The following is a 19,763-nucleotide window of genomic DNA, read 5'->3' as shown; positions in this document are numbered from 1 at the left end:
GAAATTCCATGTAATTCACGTGCTACTATGGTCACCCCGGAATTCAGAGATGTGCAAATAACCACTGCTCCTCAACACCTTATCTTGTGCCCTTTTTGGAAATGCAAAGGTTTTCTTGATAGCTATTTTTTACTCCTTATATTTCAGCAAATGAATTACTGTATACCCGGTATAGAATGAAAACGCACTGCAGGGTGCAGCTCATTTATTGGCTCTGGGTTCCTCGGGTTCTTGATGAACCTACAAACCCTATATATCCCCGCAACCAGAGGAGTCCAGCAGACGTAACGGTATATTGCTATCGATAAACTGACATTGCAGGGAAAAGTTACAGAGTAAAAAGTAGAGAAAAATTGATGTTTTTTTCACCTCAATTTCAATATTTTTCTTTTTCAGCTGTTATTTTCTGTAGGAAACCCTTGTAGGATCTACACAAATGACCCCTTGCTGAATTCAGAATTTTGTCTACTTTTCAGAAATGTTTAGGTTTCTGGGATCCAGCATTGGTTTCATGACCATTCCTGTCACTGACTGGAAGGAGGCTGAAAGCACAAAAAATTGCACAAATGGGGTATGCCCCAGTAAAATGCCAAAATTGTGTTGAAAAATTGGGTTTTCGGATTCAAGTCTGCCTGTTCCTGAAAGCTGGGAAGCTGCTGAGTTTAGCACCGCAAACCCTTTGTTGATGCCATTTTCAGGGGAAAAACCACAAGCCTTCTTCTGCAGCCCCTTTTTCCAATTTTTTTGAAAAAAACGAAATTTTCACTGTATTTTGGCCAATTTCTTGGCCTCCTTCAGGGGAACCCACAAAGTCTGGGTACCTTTAGAATCCCTAGGATGTTGGAAATAAAGGACGCAAATTTGGCTTGGTTAGCTTATGTGGACAAAAAGTTATGAGGGCCTTAGCGCGAACTGCCCCAAATAGGCAAAAAAAGGCCTGGCACAGGAGGGGGAAAAGGCCTGGCAGCGAAGGGGTTAATAAAACATGTTAAAAAAAAAGAAAAAGAAAAAAAAGCTCCATAAGGTGACCGACCTGTCAACAAGAGTCAAGCCAGCAATATCAAACCGCAACCCGGACTGAATTTGAGGTTCATCCCGCTGAAGCTCCAGAGATTTTTCTCTATCAACAAGACTTCTACAGGTTGACCAGGACTTCACGCTGAGCCAAGACAATGACCACGCATCATAAGCCGGCCTAAAGAGGAGCCATGCTCAATGACGAAAGGAAAAGCTCCATAAAAAGAATAAGTCTAAAGTTAGCATTTTGATAAAGGGTTCACTCTCAGTGAATCTGACTTGGACTCCATCGCCCTCAGCCTCAAACTTTGACTTGGCCCGGTCAAGCATGATTAAAGGTCTGCAGTTGGTGCTTTTTGGTTTTTGGCACTAGAAAACAGATCTTTACATTTAATGTTTAAAAATTCATACCTGTGATTCCCTGTATTGGATGTTCGTCATTTTGGTGTCATTTTAAAGATAACATTTGTTCCTATTGTTATAAATTGGTGTTGAATTTTCATTGCGTTTTGTGATTTTCTTATATACTATTTTGTTGATATTAAATGCTTTACACACCTGGCTTCTAAGTTAAACCTCAGTGCACTTGGGCCAAGCTCCCAAAGGTTGAGCAAGGCTTAATATATTGAGTTCTTGATTGGACCTTAAGTGAGATTGTGGCCTATTAATAAGAGTAGGTACTTGCCTGAATTTACTAATAAACCACTTTTTAACAATGTCCAACAAAAAATATGGGGTTCCAAGTAAAATAAAATTCCCCTCTGTGGGACATGGTAGAGTTACACCACTGGAATAGTGCAAAAACCATCAAAAACATGCAAAATGCAGCAGATATCCTTATAGAAAATAAATGACCAAGTGGTCTACATAGATAAGCAGTGGACAATGCCTAAACACTGCCCCAAGGAGTGAGAGGGCCTGCAAGTAAATCACAGAATAAGTAAAATCATATCTCTCCATTATACTGTAATTTCCAACATAAACCCAATATAGGGCACAAAGGAAAGAAAGATTAAAAGAAAATCAAGAAAAGTATAGAAATTAAAAAGGTAATAATGATAACTGTCTTATCTCATAAATTCTCACAGACGAAAGAAGTAAATAAGGGTTCAGCAGTGTTGCTGCATCACACAGTGACCGCTCCAACACAATAACCATCCTGCCTGTAAAGCAGGCACCTTTGCAGTACAGTGCAGAGCAGCAAGGTGACTTGCTGTGTTGTGTTGCCTGAAAGTTTGATAAATCTGGTCTTCTGTACATAAACGTGTTGTAGGGTCGATCTTAAGGGTTGGGATAAATTCCGCTCCACTGGAGGAGTTGTCAATATTTTGGTCACTCAGGGTTACACCTGTAATGCGGAGTGCTGACCAAATTCCACCAACTGCCGTGTGGCATGGTGTTTACTAATATGCAGCTCCCCAACAGTTTTTTGGCAGGCCCGAGCAAGATTTGGCATCTCCTAGCTCGATTTTCGGTTGCTAGGAAGGCACCTGGCGAGATTTCCCCAACGCTGGCAGTCACAGCAGTGAGTGGTCAGAAAGCTATCATTAGAGTAGAAAATGTACTCCAGCAGCAGCAAAATTACCTGGAGTAGCAGCAGCTTCTGGTGCCTCCCATGGTGCTGTCTGTGCAGATTTTGTATCAGGAAACAAGTGCATGGTGCAAAAATTAGTGTGAGCAGCACAAAGTGCCTATTTTCACCCTATCACCCAACTCCATGGAATCACACAGAGTTTTCATGTAACTCTGCGGAATTCCGCAGAGTGAAGCTCCGTGAGTTCCGATCAACCTTAGTCCATCTATGCACTCAATGCAATCAAGAGACACCTTTCGTTATTAAACTAGCCATAATCCTTATTGAATTTTGCTAGATGAATTGTGTCATGGGGTGACTTAAAACTAGTGCATAGTCTGGTACAGTGGTGGTCATTCTGACCGTGGCGGACCGTCAGAAGACCGCCGGCCGGCCCAGCGGGAAAGCCCCTTCAACAATGAAGCCGGCTCGGAATGGAGCCGGCGGAGTTTCAGGCTGGCGGGAAGGGGGTCGGAATCCCCATGGCAGTGCAGCAAGAAGCGCCGCCATGGCGGATTCCCTGGGCCAGCGGGAAACCGGCAGGAAACCGCCGGTTCCCCTTTTCTGACTGCGGCTTTACCGCCGCGGTCAGAATCGCCCAGGAAGCACCGCCAGCCTGTTGGCGGTGCTTCCGCTGCCCTCCGCCATGGCGGTCATGGACCGCCAGGGTCAGAATGACCCCCAGTATCTGTCAAATCTAGGTAACAAAGTCAGCATTAATTACAGGGCCTTCTTGTACGTTGTGAGGGATGACCATGAACTATGGATCTATAGCAACACATACAACTCATGACATAGACTAAATTTCTGTCTAATGTGTACAATGTACATGTACCAGGATTGACTAATCGTTGGTATCAGCTTCTCTCACAGTTTTCTCCCATGTTACATATCTTCCTGGACAGTTGATGTATAGATAAAGAAAACTGATAAAAAACTGTTTGAAGATTCAGACCGCTCTTCGCTTCTGACTCGACTGGGTAGCAAGTCCAAAAGGCTAGGAACGGGGTGGAAGCTGAATGTGTGGGAAATCCAAAATAAAGAAGTGGACAAGGGCCTTTGGGCAGATACTGATCACTATTTCAAAGAAAACATAGTCTTGGTTGACTCGAAAGTCACTTTATGTCCACACAAAACTGTCTTAAGGGACAAGGCACAGAACCTAGTTGACCACAGGAAGAGGCGAGAGGTGGAAATGCTGGAGTGTCTAGAACGTCAGGTCCTCCAACTCAAGAAGAAGTTGATTAGTTTCCTGTCTCCCCATCACGACAACTAGGGGTCCTACGTATGGGATATCATGAGTTTCAGGGCAGAGGATAAAGAAGGATAACAAAGACTGCTGCCCCTACACCACTTATATGAAGTTGGTGACAAAGTTGGGAAACTCTTGGCATGGCTCAGTAAAAAAGAAGTGGAAGCTAGATGGTTGAGGGAGATCGGAGACAATGAGGCACCTCCCATACTACAGATGCCCAGATTGCGCAGGCCTTTGCCACTTATTATAGTCCCTGTTTTGAGGCCCTCCTCTTAGGTGATCAAGCAATCATCACTTGTTATCTAACTAAAGTCCAGACCCCAGTATTGGACCTCACCAAAATCAACGCCCTAGAGAATGACCTACCACTTACTAAGGTGGAGGCAGTGGTCTCAAAACTTAAAACAGGAAAAACCCCAGGGCGCAATGGACTACTTGCTCATGTTTTGTAAACGATACCCGGATATCCTGGGTCCACACTTGATAAACCTCTTTGCTGAAATATATCAGACCGGCTTGCCTCCCCTAGACCTCTCTACTGCTACTATCACAGTGATCCCCAAGGAGGGCAAACCACACGATAGATGTGCCTCCTATCAACCATTACCGCTCCTGAATATTGAGGTCAAAATCCTAGTAACGGAACTGGTAACACAGCTGCTGGAGGTTATAATATCTCTTAATCATAGAGACCAGTCGGGGTTCATGCCAGGGTGCTGTACTGACCTGAATCTCTGACACACCCATAACTGGATATCTGAGGTTAAGCACTATCCTCCCCACATGTTTTTGTCCCTAGATGACAAAAAGGCATTTGATGTGGTACATTGGCCCTTCCTGGACTGCAAGCTTATTAAATTCAGGTTTGGACCCAAATTTAGATATTGGATATCGATTTTGTTCCAAAAACTGAAGGCTGAAGTGAGGGTTAATTGGGTGTTGTCATCGGAATTTCCCATTGGCTGTGGGAACTCACATGGCTGTTCCTTCTCCCCTCTCCTGTTCGGCCTCATAGTAGAACCTATGGCATGCCTGATTAGAATAAATCCAGATGTCCAGCAGACGAGAGTGAAGAAAATATATCTCTATATGCTGATGATATGCTCCTGCATACCACTGAGCCCCACACTACAATCCCTACCCTATTTTGCATTCTGGAAGAATACGGCAAGCATTCTGGGTACAAAATTAGTTGGGACAAATCCACTATATACATGCAGAGCCAATACAGGACTGTCCCCTCCCCCCGCCGGCATGACTGGAGGTGGTCCAAGAGGGTTTCAAATAGTTGGGCATTTTTATAACTCCAAACCGAGAAACCTGCTATTGCTGCAACCTCAGAAGGGTAGTATCCAACTTCCAGAAAGATGTGGAGTGGTGGAAAGATCTACCACTATGGCTATGTAAGAGGATATCCCAGAGATATCCCTATTTACACCAGGAGGTTTTTAGAATTGCATACACCAGGAGACAAACGTGGGTTTGTGAAAATTATATTTATTGAAGTGTTTTCTTGTCTTGAGTCTTATTGATTCACACTTCTTAAATTGTTTTAGTCTCTTAGTTTGATCTCCTTCTTGTTCGTTTTATTTATCCAGGTGGTTCCTGTCCTCAGTGCTCGGTCGCAAGGAACACAAGAAGGGAAAAGACCAATGGCAGGGAAGTCTATTGATCTGGAAGTGATGGGTTTTCTTAAATATATATATATATATATATATAGCCACACTAATAATAGAAATTTAATTATACTGGGGAGGGTGGGTGGATATCTAGTGAGGAGGGTGGACACTTAGGACACAAGGACATAAAACGTTCTGCATACGTTGTGATTGATACTGTGCATCCCAGTGACTATTCATGAGCTTATACCTGCCCCTCCCTGTTTCATCTGTAGGAATTCCCCTTTTCCTTTTCTGTCTCTCCCCACTTCTGTTTTCGCTTCCTGAATATTACTGATGCCGAACCCTGCAATCGGGCACGTACCTGGGATAGCCACATACCTCCTTTGACGTGGCGGGCTTCTGGGTCCGGGTTCTGGGAACTACTTCGCTCCTCCATAGGGCTGGTTCCTCCGGCGTTCCCTCTGGTTCTCTCCTCTCTAGCTGCTCTTTCCTCCTCTTCTTGGGTAGTATTTCCATCCCCCTCCCATCCCCGGTCTCCTCCTATTCTTTGGGTCGAACTTCCCTCCTCCTCGAAGGCACCTCCTTCCTCGTCTTGGTCGGCATCCTTCTTGCGTTCCTTGCCAGTGTCCTTATCGTGCTCCTTGACGACGTCCTCCTTCTCTTCTTCATCTGCATCCACTTCCCCCATGTGTCCTTGCCTTCGTGCCTACGTCTACACGCATTCCTCTCTGTAGTTCTCCTGGGGCACCATCCTGCCAGCCCCAATCCTTCATTCACAATGACGGGGTCTATTTCCCCATCACAGGCTATAAGGGCACGCAGTACTTTATAAGATGATCACCCTTCTGCAACAGTTATACGCTCTACAAAAGACATTCTACCCACTCCCAAGGGATGTTTTCTCACATATAAAGGGTGTGATGAGATCCTTCATGTGGCAGGGTAAACACCTTCAGATTGTTTTAGGCACTTTGCAGTGAAACCTAAATAATGGTGGGATAGCCATTCCCGATACGGAGGCCCACTACTGGGCAGCACACCTGATCCCAATTAATGATTGGATAAATGCCCCAAAGTCACACCATACATACAGATGAGAGAGAAGCACTTTGGCACCCAAATCATACCTACACTACCTATATGGTAGCAAAGGTGCACAGAGTAAACTCCAAGTGATGCAAGTAACACTGACAGTGTGGGAGAGGACGAGGAAAAGGATAGGTTGGATACAGAGAGTCACACAGGTGACATCGCTTTGAGAGGGGATATGGCTAAGAGAGATCATTCAACTACAAGGCTTCAGGGCATGGAACTTGATCGGGATCTCTACCATAGGGGATATCCTAGAAAATGGAGTTGTTAAATCCTTGACTACTGTTAATTTTGAGTATAAATGGCATAAGTCCCAATTCTTTAAGCATGCACAACTAAAACATGCTTGGAATTCAGAGGGGATAGAGGGCAGTGAAATTCCAGAATATGACCCACTGGCGGAGAGGAGCTCACCAAGAGGGTCATATCTCTCACTTTTTGCACACTTACTAACAATATGCCAGACACGTTGCATAACTTTAGGGAACGTTGGATGAGGGAAATAGGCGAAATGGAAGACATTGTTTGGGAGGTGGCACTTATGCACCCCAGAAAAGTGACCATCAAATCTCGACTATGCCTAGTACAACAAAAAATCTTACACAGGGTGTACTATGACAAGGAGAAACTCCATGCTGTAGGGTGAGCAGTATCTCCAGCATGTCTTTGCTGCGGATCTCCCACACAGGTTTTTCTGCACATGCTATGGCACTGTTCCCTTATTTTAAGGGTTCTGAGAGGGGATCCTGCAGAGCTTGGCAGAGGTCTGAACATGGCACTCACAGCGGAACAAGCATATGTTATACTGTGTATACCAAATGATATAGACATTTCACAACTTCCTTTCAGTGCACTAGGCCTGGTGGTTGCAAAACAGGATATTGCACAAAGATGAGGGGTGGCAGAGATGCCGACCATACAAGAATGGAGAAGGGGTATGGACCTATACATGGTGGCGGAGAAGGTAATATGTGCAAATGGGGCATGCCCACAGAAGTTCCGTCAGATATGGGCTATGTGGATGAGCTTCTACAGCCTCAATTTGGGAGATAGTAGTTGGAATGGCACACCAGATGCACCATAATAAGAAAATCCCAGAGATTATGGGTCCACCCAATTGGTAGTAATGGAGTAAGAAACCGGGGTGGGGGGCATTTGTGGGAAAGATACTGCAATGCTAAAACTCATATATACTGCTGATCACTAAGGTATGTTGTTAGACCTAACAGCCTTAGGGTGGTCATCCCCCAATTTATTGCCTGCCTCCCTCTATTTTTCTGACCTTGTTTTTGCTGCTATTAGGACTCTGGGCAACTTACCAGTGCTAAAGTGCATGTGCCCCCTGCTCCCATTAAACATGGTAACATTGGTTCCTACCCTATTGGCATATTTATATTACTTGTAAGCCCCTAATAAAGTGCACTAGAGGTGCCCAGGGCCTATAAATTAAATGCTACTACTGGGCCTGCAGCACTGATTGTGCCACCCAAAAAAGTAGCCCCTTAACCATATCTCAGGCCTGACATTGCAAGGCCTGTGTGTCCAGTTTCACTGCCACTTTGACTTGGCATTTAAAACTACTTGTCACCCCTAAGGTAGGCCCTAGGTAACCCATAGGGCAGGGTGCTATGTAAGTAAAAGGAAGGAAATGTACCTATGTGTTTTACATGTCCTGGCAGTAAATAACTCACAAATTCATCTTCCACTACTGTGAAGCCTCATAGACTAGCATTAGAAACTGCCCTCATATAGTTTTAAGTGATAGAGTATGATCTGGAAGGAGTAGCCCTGTCATGTTTAGTATTGCCAGAATGTACTGCTTACTGGTGAAGTTGGATTTTATATTACTATTTTAGAAATGCCACTTTTAGAAAAGTGGGCATTTCTCTGCCCTTACTGAAATTGGTGCCTCACAGCTCCATCTCCCATCCACGTCTGGTCTATGCTGGTTGACAACTCCCCTTGTGCATTCCACCCAGACAGCCATAAACACAGGACACTCATTCACATCTGCATTCATCCCCATACTGAATGGGTCTCCCTGGACAGGAAGGGTGGAGGGGCTCTCTCTTACATTTCCAAGACCAGTGGCCTGCCCTCACACAAAGGAATGATAACCCTCCACAGGGATCCTGGCAGACAGGACTGGGCTGAAAGGGCAACTTTTGCACTTCAAAACCACTCTTTGAAGTATCCCCACTACAAAGGTATACTTAGGTATATAAACTGGGTATCTCACCACACCAAATCAGACACTTCTGGATCTACACCTGAACTCTGTCAAAGGAACTCCCTGGCTGCCCAAAGGACTCATCTGGACTGCTTTGCTGAGAAACACTGCTGCCCTACTTGTTACCCTGCTGGCCGCTGGATTCTGAGTTTGCTGGAAGGACTCTGCCTTCCCCAAAAGTGCTCTCCAAGGGCTTGGATTAAGTTTTCCTCCTGTTCTGAAGTCTCAGGGCCCACAAAGACTTTACCTACTTACTTCTAACTAGTTTTCCGACTTCAGCAACTCCAGGACTGACTTAAGCAACTCCAGCACAGACGCTGCTGCCCGATGCTACAACGCTGCCTGGTCCATAATCCCCGCTGCACACAATGACCACAGCCTGCAACGCAAGTCTGACATTTCCGCAATGCTGCTGACCTTGCACAGTGCGATTGCAACATTGTGAAGTCAACACATCACAAATTGACTGACTGGGTCCATTGACCCTGCCAGGTCATAAGGAACCAATGCCCCACCACCAATGCCACACCAGCTCCCTTGGCAATCGCATGGAACTGACGCCTCACCTCCCCCTGCCTCACAGTACGGAATCAATACCTCACCTCCCCGGATGATAAAGGGACTGACACCTCACCAGCTCCATCAACACATCACCTCCATGACTCCGTGCAACATCTTTGTTTCTTCGTTTCCAAAGGCACTGTGTATGGGGGTCTACTTGACTCCCTGACCGGCACCTGTGGTGTCAGATTATTAAGAACTACTCTATCAATGACCCTGTGATAGACCCAGTTAAAGCTATTGTGTTTCTAAGCATTTTAGGGGGTTTAATCTTTAAAAATTCATAACTTTGCTTGTGTACATTCGATTTTCATTATTTTGACCTTATTTTATTCAAATACATGTTATCTATTTTTCTAAACTTGTGTTGTGTATTTTGTGGTATTTTTACTGTGTTACTGTATAAGTTATTGCACAAATATTTTACACATTGCCTTCTAAGTTAGGGCTAACCTGCTCTGTGCCAAGCTACCTGAGGTGAGCACAGGATAATTTGTGTTATGTCATAACTTACCCTGTCTAGGTTTGTGCTCCCTCCTTGGATAAGAGTGTATACCTCTGGCAACTATAAACCCAGTTCTAACATATGTCTTGTACAATGGTTCTCTGACTTCTGTGTGTGTGCCCTCAGTACCACTGTTTGTTCAACAATGTGGTTATACTGAAAGTTGTCAAATAAAAAAATAAAAAACATGTTCAAAGAAACCATCCCTAAATGCTTTTGGGTCATAAAATACATTGGTTTTCTCTGCTCAGATGCTCCATGTTCCTGAAAAGCCTACTTCAATGGTTAGCCTGATGTACAAAACAAAACAAAACAAAGACCAGGATCTTCAAGACAGTGTAATTTCCACACAATAAAACCAAACCTAAATCTTTTGTGGTGTCTGGAGAGAAATAATATGATCTCAATGTATGTTCTACTACAAGAGGGGAGTATTCCCTTTTCAACCTGAAACAAAGATATTTGGAATAAGGTATAAGAGCCACTGTGGACAGCAGACTTGAAGCTAGGGGAGGCCTGGAGTGCTATTTCAGCTGTTAAAGACTCCAACCCTGTTACGGTCTCCAATATGCTGGAATTTGTTTTCTATTTTGATGGTCTTTATGATTTCTGACCAATGAGATAAAAGAGCAGTTGAAGAGGGATGCCTGGTACAGCTACTCTGGCCAGGGTTAGCTGATAGAACATGAAACTTCTGGACAGATTATACAGGATGAGACCACAAAGGTGTTATCAAACCAGTACCATAATAAATTCCAAGAAGATGATAGTATCCTGGGGGAATGTTACAGGATGAAAAAGTCATTAATGATTTCTATGCTTCAGAGTTTGACAATGAGATTGATTACTCAATATTGCCTCTACTTCCCACATCTGGAAATGATCCCCTACAATGCAGAAGGCAAAGGCCCATTTCTCTCATCAATATTAATAAAATGATTCTGTCAGTCGTCTACCCATGGTAATTTCCAATATCATACACTAGTCTCAAGTAGGATTGATTTTCAGGGCGTTTCTCTAGGAACAACCTGAGATTGCTAACTAACACTGCCTGGCAGTTTAAGGATGACCAAGAACTGGCCTCTTTAGATACTGAAAAGGTTAAGGCCTTCATTACAACCCTGGTGGTCGGTGATAAAGTGGCGGTAATACTGCCAACAGGCTGGCGGTAAATACTGCCAAATTATGACCATGGCGGTAAGAGCTCAGATAGACTTTACCACACCGACCGCAAGGGCGGAAACAACAGCCACCAAGGTGGTAGACGCCTACTGCCAGGCGGAAGACAATGTCCCACCCACCATATAATGACAATCCAATCCGCCACCTTTTCCGGGGCGGTACCAATGACATCAAAAGCCAGGCAGAAACACTGCACAGAAAGGAAATGACTCACCTCTGGAGACACAGGGAAGAACCACGCCACCCTGGAGGCCGAGCTGCAAATCTTCCCAATGATATTTCACGTCCTGCTCCACCACGAACACCAACGACGGCGAAGACGACCACGGTGAGTACAGCAACCTAGCACACAGGGGAGGGGGGGAGAAAAAAGAGAGTGACACACACAGTAAGAAAACATATTTACCCCGTAACCCTCAGGAATAATTCAAGGACTACAGGAATAGATGAAAGTGAGTGTAACAATATAAATACATCAAAAATATGTACATCCAATCTAAAAGTATATACATATGTACAAATCAAGGGACACTGCTGAGTCCTCAATGTGCGTCTGCCACAGGGCCACATGACAACGTCCAAGGCCCCACTTGTCGCCTGCAACAACACGGAGAGAACAGTGCAGGGGCATCAGTTGGAAAATAGGCAGGCACCTCAGGGGGACAGGGAATGGGGGGCACCTAAGCCGGCAAATGGAACAAAACCACTGGTCCTGGAGGGGGCAACATTCCCTGTGCTTGGTCCTGGGGAGTGCAAGGCCACAGTCTCTCAAGTGGGTGACTTGCCCACATGCTCTAGAGAGAGCAACATGCCCTGTTCTGGCCCTGGGGAGTGCAAGGCCACAGCCTCTCAAGTGGGTGACTTGCCCACTGCTTGGTCCTGGGGAGTGCAAGGCCACAGTCTCTCAAGTGGGTCACTTGCCCACTGCTTGGTCCTGGGGAGTGCAAGGCCACAGTCTCTCAAGTGGGTCACTTGCCCACTAGTCCTGGAGGGGGCAACATGCCCTGTGCTTGGTCCTGGGGAGTGCAAGGCCACAGTCTCTCAAGTGAGTGCCATACTCACTGGTTCTGGAGGGGGCATTGTGCCCTGTGCTTCAGATCCTGCTGAGGATGGGGTGAGTGGGTGTCATACCCACTGGTTCTGGAGGGGGCATTGTGCCCCGTGATGCAGATCTTGGGGAGTGCAAGGTCATAGTCTCACAGCTGGGTGTCATACCCACAGGATTTGCAGGGTGCAGGCCACACAACAGGCCATGGAGGCAGGACTACAGACTGTCCGCTGGTGGTGACGGCTGCTCAGTGGTGCTGCTGCTGCTGGTGGTGGTGGGGGGAAGCACCTCCCCAGCCCCTGCAGCCTGGGATGGCTGACCACTGGTGGTGGCGGTGCTGCTGCTGGTGGTGTTGGGGGAAGGACATGCCCATCCCCTGCAGCCTCAGACGGCTGACCACTGGTGGTGGTGGTGCTGCTGGTGGTGGTGGTAGGGGGAAGCTCCAGCCCATCCCTGCAGCCTCGGAAGGCTGCCCACTGGTGGTGGTGGTGCTGCTGCTGCTGGTGGTGGGGGGGAAGCTCCAGCCCATCCCCTGCAGCCTCAGATGGCTGCACAACCATGGTTGTTGGTGGGGGCTCCGACTAAGTCCCTGCACCAGGCCCCTTGTCATTCCTGCCTGCTGGTGCAGGCCCCTTGCCCTTCCTGGCAGCAGCTGGGGATGGCTCCTTGCCCTTCCTACCAGCAGCTGGGGATAGCTCCTTCCCCTTCCGAGCAGCAGCTGGGAATGGCTCCTTGCCCTTATCGGCAGCACTTGGTGCCCTGGATTCTTTCACAACACAAGTTGCTGTGGACACTTCTGGGCCCGTGGACTGGGTGGCTGAGGTGCTTGCCTGAGTTTTACCCACCCTGGCCAGACGTGAAGGACAGGAGGGAGGTGTAGGTAAGAGGTCAATGGTGGAGAGGAAAAGCTGCTTAGGGACATTGGGGCGGGAAGAAGGAGAAGGTTTGGGAGTGGTTGTAGGAGGTGTCTGTCTGATGATTTTGGGTGCAGGTGCAAGGGCTGGATGCTGATGTGAGATGGATGGCTGTTGGGTGTCTGAGTGCTTGCGTTTGTGTACCGTGGGAGGGGGGGCACAGACACAGTGGGAGAGGACACAGGGAACGTGTGCATGGCTGTTGGGGTGGTGTCTGTCAGTGAGGTGTGTATTCTGATAGGCGTGCTGGTGATGGCGGTAGTGGATGAGAATGCAATGCATGCAGGTGTGAGTGGAGACGCAAATGGGAGGGAGGTAGAGGAGGAGGAGGGGGACACAGTGGAAATTGTCGATGTTGGTATGTCTGCATCTGGATGGCGTTTGTGTGAGTGCCTGTGGGATGAAGTGTGGTGCTTGTGTTTGCCTGAACTACTCTTGTGTGTTGTCTTATGTGCATGATCGTCTGCCTGTGTGCTTGGGATAGGTTGGGGTTGAGGGGAATGAGATTGGGTAGAGGTAGTTGGAGGGTGGAAACAGGGACAGTGGCTGCCATCAAAGAGGAGGCCAGAGCCTGGATTGATCTCTGTTGGGCTGCCAAGCTAGTGTGAATGCCCTCCAGAAATGCATGGGTTTGTTGCATTTGGGCTGCCATCCCCTAGATGGCATTCACAATGGTTGACTGCCCAACAGTGATGGATCTCAGGAGGTCAATAGCCTCCTCACTCAGGGCAGCAGGGCTAACTGGGGCAGGGCCTGAGGTGCCTGGGGCGAAGGAGATGCCCACCCTCATGGGTGAGCGGGCATGGGCAACTCGCTGAGGGGCTGCTGGGAGGGCTGTGCTGATATGTGGGGTGGTGGCTTTTCCTGTAGCGGGGGTGGGCACAGAGGTGTCCACCACCACCAGGGAGCTTCCATCAGAGGAGGTATCTGTGACAGAACTGTCCCCTCCTGTATCTGCAGTGGTGTTCCCCTCGCCCTGTGTCCCACTGGCGCCCTCACCGTCAGTGGACTCTGCCTCCTGGGTCCTGTGGGATGCTGCTCCCTCCGTTGCTGGTTCCTCTGCTCCTCCGCCAGATGATGCTAATGCACATAAGGACAGGATGACAAAACAAAGAGGGGGGGAGAGACAAAGGAAACACTTGGCTGCATCAACACCACCGTTGGCATACACAGCACACTCACACACAGGGAACAGGCCTACCCACCATGCAGTGCACTACCAGTAACAATGCTAGTCACCTGGGCATGGGGAGGGGCACATACCGCCAACAGCAGCATACCTGGGACCCACACAGCCCTGCCCAGTAGTGGATACCTACTAGCTAGGTAGGAGGAATATCACATCAGAACCCTGCCCAACATGGGACCTACTCTGCGATATCAGGCCTGTAATAGGGCCACCCACAGACACACATCCCCCACCCGGATACCACCCTACCATGCATAAGCTGTTATTATGGGCTATGTGCTCACCCCCTTGTGGCTGCTGTGATGCCCTCACGCACCCATCCAGCTCCGGATAGGCCACCACCAGTACACTGGCCATCAGGGGGGTCAGGGTTCGATGGGCACCCCTTCCTCATTGGGAGGCCATCCCCAGATGGGCCTCCGCCGTCTTCCGTGCCCAGGTCTCAGGTCCTCCCACTGTTTCCGACAGTGGGTGCTCTGCCTGCCGTAGACCCCCAGGGTCCACACGTCCTTGGCGATGGCGACGCCATATACCCTTCTTTAGATGGGCGATGACCTGCAGGGAAATACCCATGGGGAAAGGTATTACTCAAACCATCTTGTTACACTCATGGCCCCCATACCCCTCCCTACCCCCATTTGCACAGACTTGGTCCAGCACACAATATGCACATCGCCCAGGGGACATCGACACCCCCCCTACACAAGGCCTTCACACACACCACTCCATGCATTCATGCCCCATGCATCGTGCTCACAGTGTACTCACCTGTTGGTCTGGAGGCCCATACAGCAGTCGGTACTGGGGTAGGACCCCATCCACCAGTCGCTCCAACTCCGCCGAGGTAAAGGCAGGGGCCCTTTGCCCAGTCACACAAGCCATAGTTGGTTCTAGACCCAGGTCACAGCAGCGCATACAGTGTAGGTCCTCTCCTGTTGAAGGTCAGCTAGCAAGTGAGTGAACAGATAGAAAATGGCGGTGACGTCCGCGGCAGTCCGTCTCCACCGGCGTACATCACCACTGGACACTGTACCCCATAGGGCCCAATATTATCAAATGAGACGTTGCACGGCAGTTCCCAACAGCCTCCCGCAATGGCGCCCAATGTCAGCGGAATTACCTCACCTCCACCTGTCCCTTCACATAGGACAGGCAGACGCCATGTCAGGTGGTGGGGCAGGCCCTGTATTATAACTGTGTCACAGTTCACAATTGTACATACAGGGCAAATGCCACATATACATTTCAAAATAACATCATGCATTGTACTGTTGTGGCTACAATGTACAGTTTATGACCGGATCCTCACTCTTTTGCCCCATAGACTGCAACCACTGCAGATGAATAGAAGATGGAGACATACCCCCGGGTACAGACCCCAGGTGGATTTGGCAACAATGGAGGACAGGCATATAATACTCACCTACAGATTTAACAGGGCCACAATCATGGAGCCTGACTTGATATCTGCTATCTGTCACCCCACCAGGATCCCCTCTCTTGTGCAAGTGCTGTCAGTGCTATATTTCTTAGCAACTGGTTCTTCCCAAGTGACAGTGGGCTTAGCAGCAGGAATGTCACAGCCAATGTTCTCAATAGAGCTGACAATAGTGTTGGCTGCCCTGATAAAACACATGTGCAGCTACATTGTTTTTCCCTAGGTGGAAGATTTGGCCACAGTGAGGGCTGACTTCTATACAATGGGGCATATCCCCAACATAATTGGGGTGATTGATGGAACACATATTACATTTGTCCCCCCCCCCTGGCAAAATGAACAGGTGTACAGAAATCGAAAGAGTTTTCACTCAATGAATGTCCAGATGGGGTGCCTTGCGGACCAGTACTTCTCCCATGTCAATGTGAAGTATCCTGGTTCGGTGCATGATGCCTTTATCCTGGGGAATAGCAGCATCCCAAATGTGATGGGCCAACTACAGAGGCACAGGGTGTGGCTAATAGGTGAGCTCTGGTTCCCACCCAGTGGATGTTGGTGTATGGGTATGGTGTTGGCCATATAGGATAGTGTGTGGCTAAATATTGTCCCTCGATATTTGCAGGTGACTCTGGTTACCCCAACCTATTATGGCTTCTGACCCCTGTGAGGAATATCAGGACCAGGGCAGAGGAACATTACAATGGGGCACATGGGCAAACTAGAAGGATCACTGAATGTACCTTTAGCTTTCTGAAGGCCAGGATTCGGTGCCTCCATCTAACTGGTGGATCCCTGTGCTACTCACCCAAGAAGGTCTACCAGATAATCGTGGCCTGCTGTATGTTGCATAACCTTGCCTTGAGATGCCATGTGCTTTTTCTGCAGGAGGAGGAGGCTGGAGATGGCCGTGTTGCAGCAGTGGACCCTGTGGACAGTGAAGATGAGGAGGCAGAGGATGAAGATGAGGACAACAGAACTGCAGTGATTCAACAATATTTCCAATGACACACAGGTAGGACAGTGGTGATTCACATTTCATTGTCATTTTTTTTGTTTAACTTTGTAACTGGCAGGCTGTTATTCCCCACTTCTATGCCCACTCACTGTACCCTTTGGCAACTCTTTTTGCAGATGTTGGTGCCCCACTATCGCTCCTGGTGTGTTTACTGCAGCCAACTACATGCCTATCCTATGTGCACATTACTGTAGAGTTGGTTTACAATGTTTGAACCTTGTTATATAAATACATACTCAAATCATTTGACATACTCTATGCATGTATTTTTTCAAATTGTATTTATTGCAGTGCTAAGAATAAAAGGGGGAAGTGCAATGGGCTGAGGTGATGATGGAGGAAAGTCCAGGGTATTGTTCCAGTCTATTTGTAGCACAGGTGCATTGTCCAAGGGGGCATAGGAAGGGGAGCAATGGCAGTTCAATGTCAACAGGGTGACAGAGTGGGACACAAGGGTGACAATCAGGAGAATCTTATTTACTGGCGGCGGTCTTGGCAATAGTCTCTGGCTTCTGCCTGGATCACAGGGAACGTTTGCTGGGTGGTTCTCCTTCTGTAGGGGAGGGCTGCTGGTAGCCTGTGAGTCTTGTGGCGGGTCCTCCTGTACAATAGTGGCAGCGGAGGTGGAAGGTTGTTCAGATGTCTGGCTCATGGCAGGGGCCCACTGTTGTAAGACTGCCTCCCTCATAATTTTTGTCATGTCTGCCAGCACCCCTGCAATGGAGACCAGGGTGGTGTTAATGGCCTCAAGTCCTCCCTGATCCCCTGGTACTGTCCCTCCTGCAGCCGCCTAATCTCCTGCACGTTGCTATTATCTAGCCCAGCGTATCCTGGGAATGCTGGTATGCTCCCAGGATCTCAGTAAGTGCCTCCTGGAGAGTCAGTTCCCTGGCCTGTCCTCCCCCTGGTGCACAGCAGTCCTCCCAGTTTCCCTGTTGTCCTGTGCCTCTGTTCCCAAAACCGTGTGCCCACTGCCACTGACCCCAGGTCCCTGATTGTCTTGGGTATGAGGTGTGCCCTGGGGTCCCTGTAGTGGTGGACACACTGCTGATTGACGTGTCCTTGGGACAGAGATATGGGTATGCTGGGTGGGGGCTGTGGTGGTGTTTCCTGATGGGAGAGGCTCTGTGGTTGTGTGCGACTGGGCTTGGATAACCGACTGTCCGGAGGTCCCTGATGCGCCAGGTTGGACATCCAGATCCAGGCAAGCAGACTCACTGTCATCACTGTGGGCCTCTTCTGTGGGGGGACTGGATAGTGCTGGCACCTCTTCTACTGTGACATTGGCTGGGATACCTGTGGGGATGTAAATGTAGTGTTATTGTTTCTGTGTGTGACATATTGTGCATGGGTGGGTTGCCCTCTTTGTTTGTATTTGCCCTGACAGCTTTCACTTGTGTGAGTTGGTATGTGGTGGGCTAGCTGATTCTCTCCAGTGTGCATGCTTTAGTGATAGGAATCCATGCAGGGCTGTGAGTGGTGCCCATGCATTGGTACGCCATGCAGGGCTTGGCATTGGGATGAGTGAGATGTGATGGTGGGGTGTGTGGGAAGTGGTGGAGTGATGGGAGTGAGGGTGAGGGTGGGAGTATGTGATGGCATGCAGGTAGGGGGGTAGTAGTAGTATAGAGTTGACTTACCAGAGTCCAGTCCTCCTGCCACTCCTGCCAGGCTCTCAGGATGCACGATTGCCAAGACTTGCTCCTCCCACGTTGTCAGTTGTGGGCGATGAGGTGGGGGTAAACCGCCAGTCCTCTGTACAGCTAGTTGGTGTCTTGATGCAATGGAACGTACCATCCCCAGTAGGTCGTTCCACCTCTTCCTGATGTTATCCCTTGTTCTTGGGTGCTGTCCCACTGCGTTGACCCTGTCCACGATCCTCCGCCATAGCTCCATCTTCCCTGCAAAGAATATCTGCTGCACCTGTGCTCCAAATAGCTATGGCTCTACCTGGATGATTTCCTTCACCATGACCCTTAGCTCCTCCTCTGAGAATCTGGGGTGTTGTTGTGGTGCCATGGGTGGTATGTGAGTAGTGTGGGTGAGGGTGTGTAGGGTGATTGTTGGGGTGTGTGTTGTGAGGTGCGTGGGTGGTGTATAGGTGTAGGTGGTGTGTGGCTCTGGTCTTCTCTGTGGTCGTGGTGTCTATCTTGTGGCAATTGTTTGTAGTCGTAAAGGGTTGTGGGTACTGTGGGTGTTTGTTTTATAGTGGAGTGGGTGTGTGGGTGTGGTGTGTGTATGGGTTTCTGGTGTGTGTTATTCAAATTCTCCAATGTAGTGTTGTTGTGTTTGTGTGTGTGTATTTTGAGTGCGGCGGTGTATACCGCCAATGGTTTACCGCCATTATATTTCCACTGTGGTGATTTGTGGGTCATAATGTGGTGGGCATTGTTCTGTTGGCGTAACGATGTGGGTTTTGATAACGCCAGTTTATCACTGGCCTTTGGTGTAGCGGAGTTGTGTGTGTGTGTCATAATATGGTGAACGGATATCCGCCGGGGCGGCGGTATGTTGGCGGCAGTCAGCATGGTGGTAAGTGGCATTTACCGCAAATGTCATAATGAGGGCCTTAGTGTCAAATAGAGATCCTTTCCTTCAAACTTTGGAACTTGCATGTATTGGCAAAAATATTATCAACATGGTGAAATGTCTATACACTGACCTTGTCCCACAAATTGATTGTGAAAAGTAGAAAACTGGGCCCTTTGCAGATGCCCCCCACTTTTTGCCCCCATTGTGGACTACTTGATTTTGGATTTCAAATCTGAGAGTTCCCTGGAGCCTCTGAGAGTTCACTGGAGCCTACTAACCAGGTCCCTGTGCCAGGGCTCTTTTACCAAAACTGTTAAGTGTAAATTGATAACCCCAGTTGGCAAAAGCTTTGCCTGCTTATAAGTTCCTAGCATATGGTACCAAGGATGCTCAGAGCATAGTTGGCTAAAGGGGTTCCCAGGGCTGCACCATGACTTTGTGCCACCCTAGAAGGCCTAAGCAAACTATAGACAGCTGACCTACTATTGCTGACTGGAGGAGCACTGCAAACACTGTGTACTCACAATGTGTGGCATAGTCATGTGCACTGCTTTTAGTATGTCAGTCACCCCTAAAGAAGGCCTCCTAAG

This window comes from Pleurodeles waltl, chromosome 2_2 (assembly GCF_031143425.1).
Source record: "Pleurodeles waltl isolate 20211129_DDA chromosome 2_2, aPleWal1.hap1.20221129, whole genome shotgun sequence".
Classification (NCBI taxonomy): domain Eukaryota; kingdom Metazoa; phylum Chordata; class Amphibia; order Caudata; family Salamandridae; genus Pleurodeles; species Pleurodeles waltl.
Note: the sequence above shows the minus strand (reverse complement) of the source record.